We start from the raw sequence: 9,431 nt of genomic DNA, 5'->3' as shown, positions 1-9,431 counted from the left end.
CAAACACAGACCTCTTCCAATCTGTTGGCCAGACAGTTGTCCTCCAAATTTCTTACCATAGACTGGTGAATGCATCCAAAGTTGCACCTCTTAATTGAAACAATTCGATTGGTTTCCCATTGATTCCTGGGGCCTTCTATTTTGCCAACATCGCTTCTACTTCCTCCTTCATTACCATTGGCTCCTGTTCTTATGTTATGTCATGAAATTTTTCAGTGTGAATCAATTCTTCCTGGTACAGTACAGTGACTGTGTGTGTGTGTGTGTGTGTGTGTGTGTGTGTGTGTGTGCGCGCGCGCGCATATTCCCTCCATCTTCTTTTGATGTTTTCTGGATCATTCAATATATTGCCCATAGCATCTTCCCCCCCCTTTTTTTATTAATTAATTGCAATGAAAGTTTACAGAGACTTTGGATTTCCATTCATTCACTGTTGCACTTTTCCCCCTGCCCAACCTCCCCCACAGTTCGCTCTTCTCTTTGAAAAGTAAAAGAAAAATTCTTTCATTGTTATACAATCCCTCCCCAAGTCCACTCCACTATGCAGCCTTCACTCTGGACTCCTGTCATCACAATAATATCTAATCATATATCCCTTTTAAGCAGTCCTCTCCCTCATCTGTTTCAATACAGTATACATAATTTATCTTATTTTTCTCAGTCTACCTCCAACCCTGATGTCAGTCTGTTTTACAACAGTGGCACTATGCAGTATTTGTCCTTTTGTGACTGAGATATTTCACTCAGCATAATGTCGTCTAGGGTCATCCATTTTGTATATTTTGTGAGTTCCTTGTTTTTCAATGCAGCATAGTATTCCATTGTGTGACTATACTACAGCTTCTCTGTCCATTCTTTTATTGATGGGCACTTGGGTTGTTTCCAACTCTTTGCTATTGTGAACAAAACAGCAATAAATATGAGTGTGCAATATCTGCTTGGGTGGAAGTTCTGGTTTCTTTAGGGTAAATTCCTAGTAATAGAACTGCCTTGATACACTTTGAGTTGGTTTTTTGTGTATGGAGTGACGTGTGGATATTGCTTGAGTTTTCTGCAGATTTTTTGCCAACAGCATTTGTTTAAAAGGCTGTCATTTCCCCCACTTAACTGATTTAATCTCCTTGTCAAAAATCAGTTGTCCATAGGTAGATGAACTGATTTCTGAGTTCTCAATTCTATTCCATTGATCTATGTGTCTGTCAATCTACCAGTTCCATACCGTCTTGACCACCACAGCAGTGTGGAAGTATTTGAAACCAGGAAGTGAGATGCCTCCTACTTTGTTTCTCTTTTTAAGGAGTGCTTTGCTTACTCAAGGCCTCTTTCCATTAGAAATGAAATTGGAAATTGCCTTTTCCATCTGGTTGAAGAATGGAAATGATGTTTGTATGGGATTGCATTGAACATGTAGATTGCCTTTAGTAGGATTGTCATTTTTTTCACAACATTGAATCTTCTTATCCATGAACAAGGTATATTCTTCAACTTCTCCAGGTATCTTTTTGTTTCTTGTAATGTTTTATAATTTTCTTTGAATAGATCCTTTGTGTATCCCAAGTATTTAATCTTGTGATTAGCTGTTGTGATAAGCATTGTTTTTTCTTAGCTCCAGTTCTGTATTCTCTTTGTCATTGTAGAGAAATCCAATTGATTTTTGTATGTTGATCTTGTATCTTGCCACTTTGCTGAACTGGTCAACTATGTCTAGTAGTTTTCATGATGAGTCTTTAGGGTTTTCTAAGTATCATAATATACCATCTACATATAGAGATAATTTTACCTTCTCTTTGCCAATTCGGATATCTCTTATTTCTTTCTCTCATCTATTGCTGTTGCTAAGACTTCCAGTACAATATTGAATAGGAGAGGTGATAGTTGGCATCCTTGCCTAGTTTCTGTTCTCAAAAGGAATGCTTTAATCTCTCTCCATTGAGAACAATGTTGGCTCTTGGGGTTGTGTATATACTTTTTACTATGTTGAGGGAATTCCCCTTTAATCCTATTTTATTGAGTGTTTTAATCAGGAAAGGATGTCGGATTTTGTCAAAGGCCTTTTCTGCATCAATTGATAGGATCATGTGGTTTTTGTTCTTTGCTTTTTAGTGTGGTGAATTACACTGATTGTTTTTTTCTTTTTTTTTTAATTGTTTTTCTTAAGTTGAACCATTCTTGCATACCTGTTATGAACCCCACTTGGTTTTGGTGATTTTTTTTTTATGTATTGTTGCATTCTATTGGTCAGGATTTTATTCAGGATTTTTGCATCTATGTTCATGAGAGATATTGGCTGATAGTTTTCTATTTTGGTGATGTCTTTACCTGTCTTTGGTATCAATGATATGTTTGCTTCATAGAATGAGTCTGGGAGAATTTAATCTTTTTCTATTTTCTGAAATAGTTTCTGTAGAATTGGTGACAGTTCTTCTCTGAATGTTAGATAAAATTTACTTGTAAAACCATCTGGTCCAGGGCTTTTTTTAGCTAGAAGTTATTTTATCACCTTTTCAATTTTCTCTTTTGTAATGAATCTATTCAGATATTCAATTTCAGTTTGTGTCAGTATAGGTAGATTATGATTTTCTAAGAATTTGTCCATTTCCTCTAGGTTTTCATATTTGTTTGAGTATAGGTTTTCATATTTAATTGTTAGCCTTTTCATTTTAGCCAGTTCTTTTGTGACATTGCCTATTTTTGTCTTTTCCTTTGTTAGTTTTGCTAGTGATTTGTTGATTTTATTGACCTATTCAAAGAACCAACTCCTACTTTTGTTGGTGGTTTAAATTGCTTTTCTGTTTTATATTTCATTTATTTCTGCCCTAATTTTTATAATTTCAGGGTTTTCAGAGGGTGTTGGGGGTTTTTGCTCTTCTTTTTCAATTTGTTTGTCCGAGATTCCAGTGATGCACATGTTATTTCTCTTGATGGTGTCCCACATTATTCTTAGGTTATCTTCTTTTTTCCTTCTTTTTTTATCCTGCTTTTCGCTCTCGCAGATCAGTGGTGGCAATTCTATCTTCTATTTCACTGATTCTGTGTTCCATCTCTTCAACCCTGTTCATGTGTCCCTCCATCATGTTGACAGCATCTGAAACATTGGACCTCATATTTTGGATCATAGTTTCTTGTTTTTCCAGAGCCTCTAATGCTTCATTTGTTTTATCTGTATTATTCTGGATATTTTCTTTTTTTAAGCTCCTCTTGGTTTTTGCTTGCAGTGTCCTGTAATTCTTCAAGTTTGTCTTTCACCCATTGAAAATATTCAATCATTGTTCTTTTAAATTCTGTGTCAGAAAGTATCATCAGACTTTCTGGCTTCAGGAAATCCTTTGTTACTGCATCAGTTTTGGGGGGTGACATTTGCTTTGTGCTTGTGTAAGGTGTGAGGTAGTCTGCTTTTTATGTGACATTGCTGTGGTAGAATTTTTCACCCCTGAGGCAATGATAAGTTCTTGCTCTGAAGTCACTAGTCCAGAAGAGGGTAGGGCAGCTACCCTGCCTGTGTTTTTCTCTCAACTTCTGACCCAAGGGAAGTTTCTATTCAGGGTTTGTAAAAGCAGCCTCTTGTGTCAGATAATTGTTGCAGCTAGTGAGACCAAAGCACTCTAGATTAAATTCAGTTGGTTGACTGGACATGAGGACATGCAAGGAGGAGCATATAGGCACAGACACGGAGTGGGCATGGGCAGGGGTAAAAATGAACACAGATGTACACTAGGTGGGTGTGCATCAGATGCTCACTGGGTGGGTACATGCAGGGACCTCACTCAATTTCCAGCCATTGGGGCTCACACCCAGTGACTGGTGATTTGGTGGGGATGGCTGTTCAATGGGGACCGTGGTCTGGTAGGCATTCTTATCCTGTATATAGTGTTTTTCTGTTTCCTATTCCCTTTATTTCTACCTTAATTTTTACAATTTCTTTCCTTTTAGAGATTATCAGTTTTTCTTGCTCTTCTTTTTCTATTTGTTGGAGACGTTGGGTTAAATAGTCAATTTTCATTCTTGCTTTGCTTTTGATGTATTTGCTAATTGCTATGTATTGACCTCTAAGTATTGCTTTTCCTGTATCGCAGAGGTTATGATAAATTGTTTTCATTCTCATTTATTTCAAGAACTATTTTTATTGGTTTTTATGTCTTCCAATACCAGTTCATGTTCAAGCAGAGTATTGTTTAGCGTCCAGGTGGATGGGGTTGTTTTTAATGTTTCCCACCCCCCCTTTTACCCCTTTTTAGTTAATTTCTAATTTTGTAACATTGTGGTCTGAGCAAATGCTTTGCACATTTCTACAATTTTTTAAAAATTTATTAAGGCTTGTTTTGTGAACTAAAGTATGATCTTTTCTGGAGAATGTTCTATGTGTGCTGGAGAAGAATATATACTGATCTTCTTAAAAGGTGTATTGTTATTGTTGTTGTTATGTGCCATCGAGTCATTTGCGACTCATAGCGACCCTATGTACAACAGCCCTAAACCCTGCTCTATCCTGTGCCAATCGCATTGCCTCTGACACACCCATCCCGATTACCCCAGTCACTGTATCAATCCACCTCATAGAGGGTCTTCCCCTCCTGCGCTGTCCCTCCACTCTGCCCACCATGATGTCCCTCTCTAAAGACCTGTCTCTCCTTACAACATGTCCAAAGTATGTCAGGCAAAGCCCCAGAATCCTTGCCTCCAAGGAGCAGCCTGGTTTCACCCTCTCTACGATGAATCTGTTTGTTTTCTTGGCAGTCCATGGTACATTCGATAGTCTTCTCCAGCACCACGGCTCAAAGGCGTCAATTCTCCTTCTATCCTCCCTAGTCATTGTCCAACTCTCTGATGCATAACCAGTGATTGCAAAGACCATGGCCTGTATCAGGCGGACCTTAGTCTCCAGAGAGACACCGTTGCTCTTGAGTACTTTAGAGAGGTCCCTAACAGCAGACTTTCCCATCGCGATACGTTTTTTTATTTCCTGGCTGCTGGTGCCAAGAGTGTTGACCGTGGAGCTGAGCAAACTGAAGCTGTGAACAATCTCAATCTCTTTGCCATCCATCTTAATGCTGCCAGTTGGTCCAGTGGTGAGAATCTTTGTCTTCTTGACATTGAGCCTCAGTCCATACTGAAGGCTGCAGTCCTTGACCCTCTGCAGCAAGTGCATGAGGTCCTCCTCAGTTTCAGCAAGCAGGGTTGTGTCATCTGCATAACGCAGATTGTTGATAGATCTTCCACCAATCCTGATGCCACGTTTCTCCTCATAGAGCCCAGCCTCTCGGATAATCTGTTCTGCCTATAGGTTGAAAAGGTATGGAGATAGGACACATCCCTGGCATATACCCTTCCCAATTTTGAACCATGTAGTGTTACCGTTCTGTGTTCTGACAACTGCCTCTTGGTCCAAGTATAGGTTTCATATTAGCACAATTAAATGTTCTGGGATTCCCATTCTTCTCAGAGTCAGCCACAGTTTGTTATGATCCACATAGTCAAATGTCTTTGCATAATCAATGAAACACAGGTAGATAGTCTTCTGGTATTCCCTGCTTTCAGCTAAGATCCATCTAACACCAGCTACAATATCCCTACTACCCCAACCCCTTCTAAACTCAGCCTGGACTTCTGGCAATTCTCTGCTGATGTGCTGTTCCAGTCGTGTTTGGATAATCTTCAGTAGAATCTTGCCTGCATGTGAAATCAATGATATTGTTCTGTAGTTTCCACACTCTGTTAGGTCACCTTTCTTTGGAATGGGAACAAATATAGATCTCTTCCAGTCAGTTGGCCAAGTGATTGTTCTCCAGATTTCTTGGCACAACTTGGTGAGCACATCCAGGGCAACATCTGTTAGCTAAAACACGTCAACTGGTATACCATCTCTTCCTGGGGCCTTATAATTTGCTATTTCCTTCAAAGCAGCTTGAACTTCTTCCTTCATTACCATAGGCTCTTGCTCAAATGTTATTTCATTAAATTCTTCTGTATCTGCCAATTCCTTTTGATGCAATAATTCAGTATATTCGTTCCATCTTCTTTTAATACTTTTTGGGTCATTTAATATTCTGCCTAAAGCATCCTTGATTATAGCAACTCTAGGTTTGAATTTGTTCTTCATTTCCTTGAGCTTAAGAAATGCTGAGCAAGTTCGGCCTTTTTTGATTTTCCAACTCTAGCTCCTTGCACATTTAATTGTAATATTTTGCTTTGTCATTCCGAGCTGCCTTTTGGAAGCTTCTGTTCAGCTCTTAAGTATCTTGAATTCTTCCTTGTGCTTTGGCTTCTCTACACTCCAGTGCGATATTCAGAGTTTCTTCTGACATCCATTTTCGTCTTTTCTTAAAAAAGGATGTATTACATTGTATAAATCTATGAAATCAAGTTGGTTAATTTTACAGTTTTATTATTAAGCATCTTTGTTCAATTTCTTTCTGGCTGTCCTTAGAATGGTCTCATACTATTATCTTGGTCTGCCAATTTCTTTTTTCACCTCTGATAATGTTTGCTTTGTGTATTTTGCAGCTCTCTCATTTGATGCATAGGTATATATTATGCATATGTCCTCTTGTTATAGGGATTCTTTAAGTATTATATAGTGTCCTTCAATGATTTTTTTAACCTAAAGTCTATTTTATCAGAGATTAATGCTGCTAATACTGGTTTATTTGGATTACTATTTGCTTAGCATATTTTTTCCCCACCCTCTGATTTTTAGTCTGTCTTTATTTTCTCTTTTCTGGTGTGTCTCTTAAAGGCAGTATATTGGCTTTTGTTTTTTATCCTATCAGCTATACTTTTTTTCCTCATAACTAGTGTATTTCAATCATTCACATCCACTGTAATTATTAAGAGGTAAGTTTTTATTGCTATCATTTTGGGGAGGTGTTTGTGTGGGTATATGTGTGTGTTGTTGCTAGTAATTTGTCCATCTTCTTTTCTGTGGCATATCTGTGACATCTTTGTGGGAAAGACTTTCCTTTAGTATTTCTTGAAACACTGGTCTCCTTTTCATGAATTTTCATAATGTCTTCTTTTTTGAGAATGTTGTGATCTCACTGACATATTTGACAGACAGTTTTGCTGGGTACAGTATTTTTGATTGAAAGTTGTGTTCTTTGAGTGTTTTATATATAGAATTCCCCTGTCTTTTTGCTTGCAGGCTCCTGTTGAGAAATCAGCACTTAGTCTCATTTGATCTTCTTTTTAGACTATTCTTTGTTTTTCTCTAGCTGCTTCCAGAATTCTCTCCTTCTCTCTGGAATATTTTACTATGAAATGCCTTGACATTTTTCTTTTGGGATATCTTCTACTTGGGGTTCACTCAGCTTCTTGGTTGTTTATTCTATCATTCTTCATGATACCTGGAGTTTTCTTCTAGTAAAGAATTTTCTTAGTGCCTTTCGAAATTCCAATTATGTATGTTATTCCTTTTGATGGTATCCCACACTATTCTTAGGATTTCTTACTTTTTCTTCCTTTTATGGTTTTTGTTTTTTTAAAATAGTTTTTTGTTTATTTTCTGGAAATTAGCTTTTCATCTTTCTATCTCTGTTGGCATAAATCACATTATTTGTTTTTTATACTGGTTTATTTCGTTTTCTTTCCTTTTTTTATTCTGCTTTTTGCTCTTGCAGATCAATGTTGATAGCTCAATCTTCTGTTTTGCTGATTCTGTGCTCCATCTCTTCAATTCTGCTCATCTGCTCCTCCAACACTTCAACAGCTTCTGAGACACTGCTCTTAATATTCTGTATTGCTTTTCTATGTTTTCTAGTGTCTCATTGGTTTTATCTACTTTGTCTTGTAGTGTTCTTTTAGATTTTGTCCTTTTGGGTTTTGCTTGTAGATTCTCTAATTTTTCAACTTTTCTTCTCACCCATTGAAAATACTTGATCAGCTTGCAGGTGGAGAGTCTGATGCTTCTGGATGTTTGGCTGTCACCATGAAGTTCAACCCTTTTGTGATGTCAGACCACACCAAGAACCACAAATGCCACTTCAATGCCCCTTCGCACATACACAGGAAGATCATGTCCTTGTCGCTATCCAAAGAGCTGTGGCAGAAGTACAATGTGTGCTCCATGCCCATCCACAAGGACAACAAGGTCCAGGTGGTGCAAGGACACTACAAAGGTCATCAAATAAGCAAGGTAGTCCAGGGATACAGAAAGAAGTATGTTATCGACATCAAAAGAATGCAGCATGAGAAGGCTAATGGTACAACTGAGCATTTGGACATTCACCAAGCAAAGTGGTTATTACCACGCTGAAACTGGATAAATATCAGAAAAAAATTTATTAAACTATAAAGCCAAATCTCAGCAAGTTGAAAAAGAGACAAATACAAGGAAAAACTGATTTAGAAAATGCAGGAATGATTACAATCTGTTGAGCAGCCAGTTTAAATAGATTTCTAGTTTAAGTAGATTTCTAGAGTATGTGTTCTTGTGAACTTTTCAAATTTTTTCTCTTGTTCAGAAGTGGTTCTCTAAATTTGCCTTTGCAATTTTAAGAATAAAAATGGAAAACTTTTTAAAAACATTTGATCATTTTTCTTTTGAATTCTATGTCAGGAGGTTCAATCAGACTTTCCACCTTTATAAAATCCACTGATTCTGTGTTTTAGTCACATTTTTCTGAGTGATAGTTTGCTTTGGTTTTGCATGGGTTATGATGTATTCTGCTTCTTCTGTGTCATGACTATGTTAGAGTTTTTCTTACCTGATGTCCTCACAGGTCCTGGATTTGGTGACCTTGGATGGAGAGCTCACTGCTTCAGTGGAGGGGGTCAACTCACCCTGCCTAAAGTTGTCCCTGGTCCCAGGTTCACTTGAAGACTCACCTCAGTTGGGGAGCTCTACACTTCAGGGAAAGGGAGGACAACTTATGTTGCCTGGAGGAAAATTACTCTTGGCTGGAGAGCTCACTGAGAGGTCAACTCACCTTTCCTGAAGTCTTTCATTCCACAAGGGATGGGAAACTCTCCTGTCTGAGAAGCTCACCTCTCCAGGGAAGGAGAGGGCAACTTGCTGTGCCTGAAGTCCTCTCTGGTCCTGCAGCTGGCAGGTGTATCTGAGTTTTCCTGATTAAGTCATCTTGGTCTCTCACATTATTCTAGCTTACACTCATCTACGACGTGACCCAGATAGTTATTATTATTGTTATGTACTGATTAACTGGAACTGACTCATAGCTGACTCTCCAAAGGGTTAACAGAGGCAGTTAATCATATGAGAGGAGATTATCTATCTTTCTGCTGTAAAGTGACTGGTGGATTTGAACTCCATTCCAAATAGTGTTGTTGTTGTTGTTGTTATGTGCCGTCGAGTCGCCTGCGACTCATAGCGACCCTACGTACAACAGCCCTAAACTCCGCTCTGTCCTGTGCCAATCGCACTGTCTCTGACACTCCCATCCCAATTATCCCAGTCACTGAATCAATCCACCTCATAG

This window comes from Elephantulus edwardii, unplaced genomic scaffold (assembly GCF_000299155.1).
Source record: "Elephantulus edwardii isolate Elephantulus edwardi_28Jun2011 unplaced genomic scaffold, EleEdw1.0 scaffold00028, whole genome shotgun sequence".
NCBI lineage: Eukaryota > Metazoa > Chordata > Mammalia > Macroscelidea > Macroscelididae > Elephantulus > Elephantulus edwardii.
The sequence above is the reverse complement of the archived record's forward strand: the minus strand, read 5'-3'. Positions refer to the sequence as shown.